Here is a 12,701-nt window from a genome sequence, read left to right as displayed (position 1 = left end):
TAAATTGTCGATCCATCTCTGTTCACATCTAGTGAGGTCGACATCTCTATTGCCGCCTCTAGGGGATTGTTTAATGACCTGAATCACGCACAAAATCATATTGGTGCATTTATGCTGTTTTGCTACAAAGTGAGCTACTAATGGTTTGTTCTCTATTTTGTTACTGATACAAGACTTGTGCTCGCAACTTCTTTGGCGTATTTGGCGTTTGGTTTTCCCTATATACACAAGATCGCAGACACATTTAATAGCGTAGACTATCCATTGGGTAAGAGAGTTGGTGAAAGACGTTAGTTGGACTATCATATCTGCTGTGGATACAACCAAGACAAACTTGAGTTGTTGGGGTACTGTATGGGTCAATTTGAGTTCAAGGGTCGTAGGTGTGAAGGGAAAATATATGTATCAAAGCCCTCGCGCTATTAGTATGGAGATAACAGAGAAAGTTAAAAATAAGATTAGACCCCAATGAGGAAGAGCGGGTACTTCGTGTAGGTTCGGGCATAGCTGAATGGTATCCATGTATATTTAAAAAAGGCGTTGGAAAAATAAAAGGGGTCCAACATCAAATAATTCTGAGGAAGGGTAGTAAACCTGTGGTGGCGAAGTTTAGGCTGGTACCCATGACCCTAAGAGAAGGTGTCCAGAGGGAAATACAAACTCTTGCAGATCGAAATCATTGTGAGGGCTGGTGGTGTGGAATGGGCGTCCCGGGTAGTAGTAGTGAAGACGAGCTCGGGAGTACTCGGGCTATGCGTAGATTTGCGCGAACTCAATAGGTGTGTATTGGTAGACCGGCACCCACTCCCAATATGGGAGAGATCAGCAAAGGTAGGATGTGGGAAAGTGTTTTCAAAACTTGACATGGCGTGGGCTTATCAAGTGGAGCTTGAGGAAGGATGTCAGAAATTGGTGGCTTTTGTTACCCATGAAGGTGTTTTTCAATTTGAGGATGCCGTTCGGGCTGGTGTTGGCATCGTCGGTGTTTCAGAAACTCATGGACAGGATGTTAGGTGGGGTAAAGGGCGTATTTTGTTAAGATGACGTGCTTGTATGTAGTGAGTCTGTTGAAGAACATGTCATACTAAATGATGTGTTGAGGATTTTTGAAAAGAAAGGCATTACCCTGAGGGAGGAGAAATGTTTGTTTGGTATCAATAAGGTGGAATATTTGGGCCATGAGGTGTCATGAAATGGTGTCAGACCAAAGAAAAGTTTAGTTGATGCCATAAAAGTGATGGAGAGGCCTACCAACAAGGTGGAATTAAGATCTTTTCTTGGTTTAGCAGAATTTTACCAGAAATGTGTGGAAAATTATGCATCTAAGGTTGTGGAGTTGAGGAAATTGTTAAGGAAAGGTACCGAGTTTGTTTGGACCCAGGCATGTGAGGAGTTCATAAGAGTGAAAAAGTAAATCGATTTGGCACAGCCTTTCGGGTGTTATGACGCTAGACGGAAAAGTGTTAGAGCCGTTGATGCACGTGAGTCGGGAGTTGGCGCAGTTTTGTCTCAGATTAACTTGGATGGTCCTCATGACATAATAGCACATAATAGCACATGCGTCACAAGCATTAAGGGGTGCAGAAGAAAAATACTCCGTTTTGGGGAAGGCGGCGTTAGCGTGCTATTGGGCAGTAGAAAGGTTTAAGAATTTTGTTTGGGGAACCGATTTCATAATTCGCACTGATCACAAGCCGCTGAAGGTCATTTTTGAGAACAAAGGATTAGACAGAATATCAAGGCGAGTGGCAGGATGGGTCACTAGGATGCAATGCCATCGTTTTCAGATAGAAGTAATTTCTGGCAGGGAACATTTTTTGGCGTACAGTTTATCCAGATTAAGGTAGCACCGAGTACAAGGGAGGATGAAGAGGTACAAATGCAGATGGTGTTTGTCAATACTGAAGGTATAGTTCCCAGATAGACATGGTTAGAAGAAGGAAGGAAAGACGATGTATTGTCACATGTCCCGACATATGTTCTAGCGTCGGTGTGGCCTAGAAGGATGGGCTTATCGGTGGGGAGAAGCCCTTTTGGGAAGTTAGAAATGAACTGTCTGTAATGGATGGGGTGATGTTCCGATGGGAACGTGCGGTGGTTCATATTGGATTACATGCCAAAGTCATTGATTTGGCCCATGTTGGGCATATTGGCATCACAAAAAACAAAGGTGTGCTCAATGGAGTAACTTTGCTGAAAATGTTGGGGGGGGGGGGGGAAATGACATCTGATGAAAAGGTTCCTCAGCCAAATGAATGGGGACATAATGGTGTGCCATGAAAGTTGGGGGGGGACAAACACCCCTGCCCCCCCCCCGATCCCCCTAAAATTACACCCATGGGGGTGCTCAGGTCGGACTATTGGTGGCCTGGTTTTGAAAGGGATATTGAGAAGAGAGTAAATGATTGCCAGGTGTGCATAAGGTCAGGGAAGGGACTGGTCGCGATGAGGCAACCCATAGTGGAGGTGAACATCCCTATGGGTGTATGGAGACAATTGGCTATGGACATATTAGGTCCTGTCGACTTGGGCTATGGAAGAGGTAAATATGTTGTACTGGTTATGGACACGTTTTCCCGGTGGTGTGAGTTTGCGATCATTAGGGAGATTTCCAGTGAAAGTATGGTTGATGTATTGCAAGAAAGCTTCGCAAGGGAAGGTGTTCCCGAGATTATCCTAACAGATAACGGGATGCAGTTTACTGGAGGATTTTTTCCTGAGTATTTGGTGAAATTTGGGGTCAAACACAAATGGTAGGGTGGAAAGGTTGAATAGGTGTGTGATGGAAAGTGTGTGCATGGCCCAGGAAAGTGGAAGTGATTAGAAGGTAGCTATTCAGGAAAGGATATGGGCTTTGCGAATGGCTCCACATGCGGAGACAGGGTTAAGTCCTTTTGAACGTATGCATGGTCGAAAACCAAATTCTTCTGTGAATCCACCATGGTTGGGTATGTGTAGGGAATCTGATGTGGTGGTTGAGGATGTGAGGAAATTGTTGAAGAGGAAGGAGGATTGAGTCATGAAAGAAAATGTGAGGAGAGGCAGGAAGGAGCTGAGAGTAAAATGTGGTGACATGGTGCGGATAAGGAAGGCTGTGATAAAAAGAAAAGGAGATGCTTTGTATTCTGACCCCATGAGCGTGGTTGCTGTGTTGAAAGGGGCCGTCCGAGTTGCGGGTGGTCAGGTATGGAACAATAGAGTTGTGGTGGTCAGGAGAGGTTGTGTGAGAGTATGTGGAGTGAGGTTGGAGAAGAAAGTTGAGTTGGTTGTTTTTATATAAAAGGAGGGAGATGTGTTATGATGCAGCTCAAAGGAGCATTCATGTTGACAGTGTATTGTCAGTGCCATCTTATGTCATGTGGAGAGTTCAGCTCAGGAGCATTCACTTGAGTCATATTGATGACATGTTTACTTTCGTAGAGTGGGCCCTTTAGATAGAGCAAGCTGTGTGTTGGCAGCTGGGGGTCCTGTTCTGTTATTATCTTTAATCACTAAACCATTACCATGGCATCCGGTCTGTGTGCAGTTTAACAAGCCTTGAGAAGTTGCAGACCTCCAAAGCCGCTGCTAAATCTTTGGACGCAGCTGTGCGCCGACCTCTGCCTTTTCGTCCTAGGGGACAGCAGTGGGGGGGTGGTTCCTTTTGTTACTACTCTTTTGGTAGAGCGAGGGAAGCGGCCAGTCAAAGGGGCCACCGTAAAGTTCCTCGTGGTGGACTGGGAAGAGATACCAAAGCCGCTCAGGCAGCTTCCTCTTTGCCTTCAGGCGTTGCTGCAGCTGCTCCAAAACCGCTATGAGGCCAGGTCCCATTGTTCGCTGGTTGGGGGCAGACTGTCTCAGCAGCTCGAAGAGTGGCAAGCCATTACTTCAGATGCGTGGATACTAGAAACAATAGCCCACAGTGACTGCCGACCCTTCCTTAGTCGGACTCGCGACAATCCACCGGGGAAGCTCTTTGAAGATTCCTGTTCCGCTCCTTGTGCAGGAAATCTTGACCCTGCTTGAGAAAGGTGCTATAGAACTAGTGCCTGTGGCGGAGAGGAACAAGGGCTGGTATTCCCCATATTTTTTCATTCCCAAGAAAGACAGAGGACTGAGCCCAGTCTTGGACTTGCGTTGCTTGACCAAGTTCCTCAGGAAGGACAAGTTCAAGATGGTCACTCTCTCAGGTCCTTCAGGCCCTTTGACTTCAGGACTGGTTGGTGTCTCTGGACCTACAGGATGCTTATTTTCATGTGCCGATCGATCCAAAGCACAGAAAATATGAGGTTTGCGGCTGGCAACTCGCACTTTCAGTTTCGGGTCCTGCCATTCGGGTTGGCCTCCGCCCAAGGGTCTTCACCAAGCTCATGGTGGTGGCAGCGTATCTCAGGAGAGGGGGGGTTCACGTCTACCCTTACCCGGACGACTGGCTGATCCAAGCGCGTTCTCCTGAACAAGCCTTCGATCATCTCGGCCTCACCTGCCACTCCCTTCACATACTGGGCTTCTCCCCCAATTTCAAGAATTCGCATAGGACACCTTCCCAACAGCTCCAGTGCATCGGTCCTGTATTGGGCACATCACATTGTACAGATGGTCAACAAATTTCAACATGCCCAGAGTCTCCCGGCTTTCGAATTCTTAAGGTTGCACTGCCTCATGGCATCCTGCATTGTTGTGGTGCCAGAGGCCAGACTGAGGATGAGGTCCCTTCAATGGGCTCTCAAGATGCAGTGGTCACAATTCTCAGGCAAATTGTTGGATCGCCTTCAGATTCCGCTCACGGTCTCACAGGATCTTCTGTGGTGGGCCAGCGAAGGGAATCTGATGAAGGGGGACCCTTTTTGGCAACCGTGGTTGTTGGTCTCCATCGAGTCCAAACGCCACATAAATCCTTTGTAGCTGAGGGCCATCAGGCTAGACCTGAAGGCTTTTCTGCCGTCTGTGTGAGGGAAGAGTGTCCTGATCATGACGGACAACACAGTGGCCATGTGTTACCTCAACAAAAAGGGGGGTGTAGGGTCACTCCCGCTTTGCAGAGGCGATGCAGCTGTGGTTCTGGGTGATACAGCAAGGAATCTCACTTTGCAGTTCATCTGGCCGGAGAGAATGCAGCAGCTGATGCTCTAAGCAGGCAGAGCGTGCTCCACGAGTGGGAGTTGGTTCAGGATGTCCTTCAGGAGATCTTTGCCCTCTGGGGAACCCCTCAAGTGGATCTGTTTGCGACCGGTGCCAACTGAAAGTGCGAGAGATATTGCTCACAGGAATTTCCTTAGAGGAGCTTTAGGGGATGCGTTTGTCGAGGATTGGTCATTCCCACTTCTGTACGAATTTCCTCTGGTCCTCATTATTCCTCAGGTTCTTAGGAGGCTGCAGAGGTCAAGAATCTCAACCCTAATGCTTGGTTTCTGAAAGGTTGAGATATAAGGATTGGGACCGCCCGGATGATGTGATGGAGGTGTTGCTTTCGGCCAGGCGTCTGGCAACCAAATCCCTGTACCGTTGGTGCAAGATTTGCGACTGGTGCAGAGGACACAATGGCTCTCCTTTTCAGTGTTCCATTCCGATGGTTCTTTCTTGCTTTCTTTTGGCTCACAAGGGTCTTCAAGTGGATACCATTAAAGGTTATCTGTCGGTGCTATCTATTTTCAAGCACTCGTCTGAATGTTCTTAGTTTAAGATTCCTTTTGATTACCCAGTTTCTAAAAGGGCTCACAAATTGTTCCCGCCGTCCCCTTTTCAGGTGCCAGTTTGGGATCTGAATTTAGTCTTGAAATTCTTGATGGGTGCTCCGTTTGAACATTTGCACTCTTGAGACTGTTGACCTACAAGACGGTTTTCTTGATTGCAGTTACATCTGCTTGCAGAGAGAGCGAGTAGCAGGCACTTTCATCTAAGCCATCCTTTACTGCGTTCCACAAGGATAGGGTTGTACTGAGGGTACGTCCGTCCTTACTACCCAAGGTCGTGTCTGAATTTCATTTGATAACAAGGGGGTTCCTGGGAGACTCTCTAGCATTTCGGTGCTGGACTACCCCAGGGCAGGACAAAGACTGATATGTTTGGGATATTTCTTCTCTGTGAAAGATAGTGAGCTAAAGACTCTTGGTAAGTCTCTCGTAACCAGGACTAATGTCTGGCAGAGGGACTCCCAGGACCCCCCTTGTTAATTTGAGTTTAATTTGAGCCAGAAAGTGGTACTTCCTGCTTTCTATCATCCTCCTCATCCTGGCAAGGAAGAGGAGAGACTCCATAGGTTGGACCCAAGGAGAGCTTTGAGCTTTTATTTCTAGGATGTCCAGGGTCAGAGTGGCCGACCAGCTTTTTGTGGGGTACACTGGACACCGTTTGGGCCAAGCTCTTACCAAACATACCTTGTCCAGGTGGATTATCCTCACCATTGCTGAATGTTTGGCTGGCAAGGACCCTCCTGCGGGTTTGCAAGCTCACTCCACCAGGGGCGTGGCTACATTCATAGCCCTGCAACCAGGAGTTCCTGTTAACATTTGTGATGCTGCAACGTGGTCTTCCATCCACACCTTTGTCAAGCATTACTCCCTGGATACTTTCCATGGTCAAGATAGGGCCTTTGGTAAAGCAGTGCTTTATTCTGCCATCTGATTGGGTATATCTAAGTTACTTACCAACTGGTAACGTTCTTTCGACTGGATGTTCCTCCACTGGATTCCTAATCACCCTCCCAGCCTGCCCCTCTGAAGAATCTCCTATTCTATTGCAGCTTGCGTTACCACAAGGCTATGGGCAGTCAAGCAGGCATTGTGAATGGTTGTCGCACGTTGTGGAGGGGGAAAAAACATGAACTGAGGCTATGGGCGTCGTGTGTGCTACTTATAACATCTTATGTAGTCACCCTCTACGGAGGCCTTCAAGGGACATCGACCCAACGCCATCGACACAGGATCCCTTTTGCCGAAAAATTTCTGAAGCAGCACAGCTGTGGACATTACATGTCAAAGATGTGGATTACATTGGAGGAACATCCAGTCGAAAGTACGTTACCAGTTTTTAAGTAACTTGTTAATCTATCTGTTAGAATGGCAGAACTCTTTCTAAGGAAAGATATTAAATACTTTTGAGAATAGTGCAACACACATTAAAGGTAAGTAAGAACTTTTGTAACTGTTCACTCTCATATTTACTGTTACCAACCAACTCTTTTACAAGCAACTTACTTTTTTCTAGACAAAAGGCCCAATCCCTTAAGTCTTCCCCTTATTCTTGGAGCATGAGTGTTCTCAGCGGCAGAAGGGGGACGGGGGGTGGTCACTAGGGTCTAGAGTCCAACAGGCAGTGTTGGGACAGGTTCCTAGTTCCTCAGGAAGACTGTTCAAACAGGTGAGTATTTTACTTTAGAGTTAGTTGATGGTCCAGGGCCTTCACAGAAGACACCCAAGAGGATTCTAGCAGGGGCCTGGGTGCAGTAGACGAGAGGCCTCCCAATCGCAGTTAACGTCCCAAAACTACTCGGGCATCACAAGAGACTTATGGCAAGTACATACCCAAGCCAACACAGTACAAGAAGACCGAATATTGCCAGCTGGACTTTCGTCGTTACAAAGGTCCAGCACCCTGGTGAGGGGCCTTTTCGGACTTGATTCGTGTCTCTAGAGATACACCAGGATGCCCACGGAGTTTCCGCGAGATTCGGAATTCTGAAGACTGTGCACTGCACAATGGCTCGAGGTCCCAGGGTATTTGGGTATTGCAGCCCCTCAATGTTGCAGCATTGCTTGGGGTGGATCAAAATGCAGGTTTTCTTGAGTCTAGTGGGTCTCACTAGGCTCTGGGGGTTGATGTTTTCTGTTTGGACGGAAGGGCTACAGCAGGCTCAGTTTACACAGCAGGCTCTCCAGTCACTGGAAATTGTCTTGGCTGCTTTTCCTTCATCATCCTCTTTGGTTTTAGTTCCAGTGGTTGACTTGTCTTCAGCTTGCAGGTTCGGAGTATTTAACGGGAATTACAACACAACTTCTGCATGCTCTCCCTGCATTTTACAAGTGGCGGTCTGGTTGTCCAATTAGATTTTTCTCCATTCAGGCAAGAAGGAAGACGAGCGGGGGTTGGGGTTGGACTCCTCCCTCGCTTCTTGCATTCACAGACCAGAGCCTGGGTGGGGAGTCCAGGGGACTCCCGCTGAAGATAAAAATCACAAAGAAATGTCCCGACCTGGATGTCAGGGGATGGAAGGAGGAAGGACAAACACTAAAATGGTGAAAAAACAAGACAGGCCTTTTTGGTAGAAATGAGCACCCTTAGGTGCCTTTACTGCAGATGTGAACACAGCCCGCAGTAAAGGTGCACTGAATTGGTAAAAGTTATCACTGCCACCAGCCATTGAAGGTAAGCTTGTCCCTGTAATATTATTATGGTTTTAGTGTGAAAGGGGATGCATTGTATCTCCCCAGTACTCCACATAAGGTTGGGTGTGTTGGTTTCACCAAATAAAATGTAAAAGGGATCCCAAGATCCTTTCTATCCTTGGGAACTGTAGTTCTCTCAAGTTAGGCAGAGAAAGTTAAAAGGGGAGACCCTAGGGCAACCCAGCAACAGGCACTTATTGCCAAAAAGTTGTCGAAGCGGATATCTTTTAAAAGCCACTATGGAGAGTCTAAAAAATGACACCAATAAAGAGTAAAAGATTCTGTGGGTGTGGAAAAAGGTTCCCACTCGGAGGTTTATGAAAAAATAATCCACCAGTGTTAGGCAAGATTGTATGCAGTACCCTTTGGGTGCACTACAATGACCTTGACCTCCTGGCAATAGGGACCCAACCTTTGGTACAAGTCTGAACTACACAGGTTGGTAGTGTAGCTGAGCAGCCAGGCTTATCTCAACAGGGGTCAATGTGAGCAGTAATGTCGTGACACAATTTCACAGTAGCAGTTATTCTAATAAACCCACTCAAGGTTTCTTGATAAAATTAATTTATTTCACAGACCGTTGTATAAGCCTTCTTCAGAAGGGAGCAAAACATGTAACACTTAAAATATACTTCAGAACACACTCTTAGCTTCTCTAAATCAGATGATCCCAAATGGGGATGGCACACACTTCCTACGCCCTCAGGTGTCTTAAATAGCTAGGACACTGGACATTAATTTATCACTAGTACACTTAGAGCAATACTGAGTTTGGTGCAAAGGTTAGATGGAGAAATAAAAAAAAGGTTAACAAATATTAATAAACAGGCAAGTACTTTTGAAACCTTCGAATGTTCAGTAAATTAAGCCTTTCTTGGGGGAAAAGAGAAACCACAGAGTCCGAGGTAAGAAGAGTCACCCAGGGAGCCAGGACAACCAATGTTAATTGCACAATGTCTAGGGCAGCTGAAGATCTTCTTTGCAGGTAGGTAAAAAGTCTTGCACAACGTTTTTAGAAATGTTTGTAGAAAATGTAACACTTGAAGGGCCAAAGCTATAGCAGCTCTGCAAGGTAACCAAGACAGGTCTCAGCTAAGAGCAAGCAAGGCTACACAACAAGAGTTAACTCCTCTTAGGCTTTACAGTATCTCTGGTTAGAAGAAATGTTTCCAGCTGGCTTCTGTTCCTGTAAAGTTCTGCAGATCCTGTTCTGAGCCTCAGCCATGGGGACAAGAGGGAGGACGTCTGGGGACTCCTGCTATGCAATGGGAAGGCCAGCGTCAACAATAGACAAACTTCATTTCAGCAGTCCTTCAGTGTTTCAGCTCCTCGCCTCTGACAGCAAATAGCAACACTGCGGTTCTCGGATACCACTTCAAACCACTTCAAACTTTCCTTGCTTCTGGGGTCCAGCACTCTGTTGAGGTGGCTCAGGCTTGGTCAGTCCTGCATCAGAGAAGTCCGGAGGATCTTCCTAGCGCTTGGGTCAGACTTCTAAAAGCAACGCACACAATCTGGTGTTCCCCTCCCTTTGATTCCAGCAGCTGTGGAAATACAGCCAGCTCCGAGAGGATGTCCAGACTGGCTTACTTTGGAGTGGATTGGTCCCACTGACTCAAGGGGAGAAGTTGTCCTTACAGAGCTTCTCTAGTCGAGGCGAATTCAGAGCATTAGGACACAGCAGCAGGGCATCCACTGGGTAAACCAACGGTCTAGGAGTTGCAGCAGGCGTCTCTTGCAAGTTCTTCGGATTCCTTAGTCCAGTGGTTTGACTGTCTTCCAAGCCAAAAAGCCTCGCCTTTTATGCCGGTTTCTCCCATTCATTTCAGCCTAGCTGTCAGTCAAAAAGCAGGATGGCTATCCTTGCCGGACAGCCAGCCGGCCAATCACCTTTCGGTGCATTCCTGTAACCAAGGGGATTAAGCACAGGGAGTTTCAGGCACCTCCCTCACTTTTTGCCCCTGCCTAAAGTCCAGCAAAATAGCTGGGGGTCTCTAAGGTAGAAGGGAATTGGCACATTTCTGAGAATTCTCCCTAACACTTGGGTACTCTTGGAGACAATGGGCCTGGCAGTTTTGGGACCCTCCCTGCCTTTCCAGACACACTGGGGCCTGGGCAGGCTTCAGGGCTGAGGCCCGCCAGAGACAAGACAAAGGGCCCGAACCAGATTCAAAGAAATTGTCATGAAATGGTGAAAATAGAAGACTGGGGCTATAATCTGAGGGATTTCATTTGTGCTAAATCTGTTGAAATTCAACCAGAAAAATGTATACAGTATAAATACTCTTGCCTACCTTAGTTTTGAAGGGTCCCTTCTTCCACTCAGTACTTTTAAGAGAATATCCCAAAAACCTAAATTATTAACCTCATGCTCCACAAAATCACTTCACTAGTCATCAAATGTACCCCAAAAATAGATTCTCCAAATCAAACCACTAAAACTAAGTTCCAAAATGTCCCAATTTCTACAGGTATCTCACTGAATCAGTCTAACCCTCCTTAACTTGCTTGTTTGTATGCATCAACCTAGTAGGTGGATTGAACTGAGAGTAATGGTCTAGTGTTTAAGTTGCATACATGCGCATATCCGAATGTATTACAAAATGGCACTCGCCAAGTGAGGGTTTGTAACTGAGAGTAACGGTCTAGTGTTTTAGTATTCTTCACGTGTGAACAATGGGAAGCTATATAAACATTTAGACACATGGAGGTAGATTTGCATGCAACGGCAGTGGCTCAGTTTTGACATACAGGGGGCAATCCTTTGCCCCCTGTAACTAAGCTCCTGCAAGTGTATAGTGCGGATGAGTGTATAGGGCAGTTGAGCGTTTAGGGCGGATAAGTGTATAAGGCGGATGAGTGTAGAGAGCAGATGAATATATAGAACAGGATTACTGCATATCAGCGAAGACCTTATTGCTGTTGAATGAGTGGAAAACAAGAGTGCATAAAGAGGATGAGTGCGGACGAGGGGTTGGGTGCGTAGATGCTGAATGAATAAAGCAGACGGAATGAGTGAAGAATGTAGATGGAGTCTATATGGATAGGACAAATGATATATGTGAATTGAAGTGATCTGAACGGGTACCCGATGTGAATGGAACGGGTAACACACGTTGATAGAACAGCCAATATATGTGAATTGAACGAGTGCCGTATATGGACGGATTGGGTGCCATAGGTGGACAGTCGGGGGCCGTATACAGACAAAACGAGTGACTTATATGGATGAATGTTTATCTTCGGTGACTCGAAAGAATGGAATATGATGAAGCTACGGATGAAAATATACGGATGGAGTGCATAAAACAACTTGGAATACACAAAACGGTTTGGGATAAATGGAGCTCATCTGACTGCATGTGGCGGAGAGGAGTGTGTGTGGCAGAAAGGAGTGCTTGCATGAGACTGACAGGAGTGCATGCATGGAGCAGACAAGAGTGCATGTGTAGGGCAGTCTGGAGTGCGTGGGGCTGACTCGAGCCCGTTGAGTGGCCCGGAGGGCATAGAGCTAAATTGCGTGCGCGAAGGTGATAGAAATGCGTGACGTATATAGTATGGTCTGGAATGCAGAGAACGTTCAAATGAACTTAGATCACATCATAACACACCTCCATGCTTACTCTCTCCTTACACCACCACTCAACTAGAACACAGAGATACTATGACACCATTCGGTATAACTGTTCTCATACCAACATTCTGCCTCATACTCCCCATCACTCTAAATAAACACTGCTGGTTACCCACCCCCCAGCCAGGCGTTCTCTTCAGGCCTAACGCAGCCACAATCGATCTGGATAAATCCTGCCAGAACCAACACATACTCCTGACCTCTCAACCACCACACCTACTGCTAAGAAGCAGCTATTATACGAATACCGCACCAGCTGCACACACATCCGGTGCTCACACGCACCTTGAATCTCTACTCTCTCTATTGACCTGAACATCTGTTCCCAAGGGCGTTCAACCTACCAGCGCCTTCAGACCATACCAATGGTATATAAGGCGCTATATAAATGCAAAGTAACATATCAGCAAACGCCACCTTTAGTCACAATCCCTAGTTATGGCTGGTGGCAGTGGATGTATTCTACCAACTATCTTGTATTTTATGGTACTGCAGACTGTCCATAGCCTCAGTGGTGGACAATAAGTGCACCCAAGTACCAACTTGGGGACCCTCCTTTTTTTCACCATTACTAGCGTGTTTGTTGTCAGCCAGGGGGAGGTCGGTGTGTGTGCTTTGCCATAGTGTATTTTTGAAGTTAGTTTCCTACAACTTTTGGGTTTAGGCTGGGTTGCCCCTATGGGCTCCCCTTTTAATGTCTCATG

General features: G+C 46.7%; 1 protein-coding gene across 5 annotated transcripts in view; it reads left to right on the top strand.

The window, feature by feature from the left end:
* The window catches only part of CAD (carbamoyl-phosphate synthetase 2, aspartate transcarbamylase, and dihydroorotase), a 425,465-nt gene that overhangs the window by 185,682 nt on the left and 227,082 nt on the right, over window positions 1–12,701 (top strand). The gene's annotated exons all lie outside the window — the stretch shown is intronic.

This window comes from Ambystoma mexicanum, chromosome 4p (assembly GCF_040938575.1).
Source record: "Ambystoma mexicanum isolate Mex_15411 chromosome 4p, UKY_AmexF1_1, whole genome shotgun sequence".
NCBI lineage: Eukaryota > Metazoa > Chordata > Amphibia > Caudata > Ambystomatidae > Ambystoma > Ambystoma mexicanum.
Note: the sequence above shows the minus strand (reverse complement) of the source record. Positions and strands in the feature narration are given on the sequence as shown.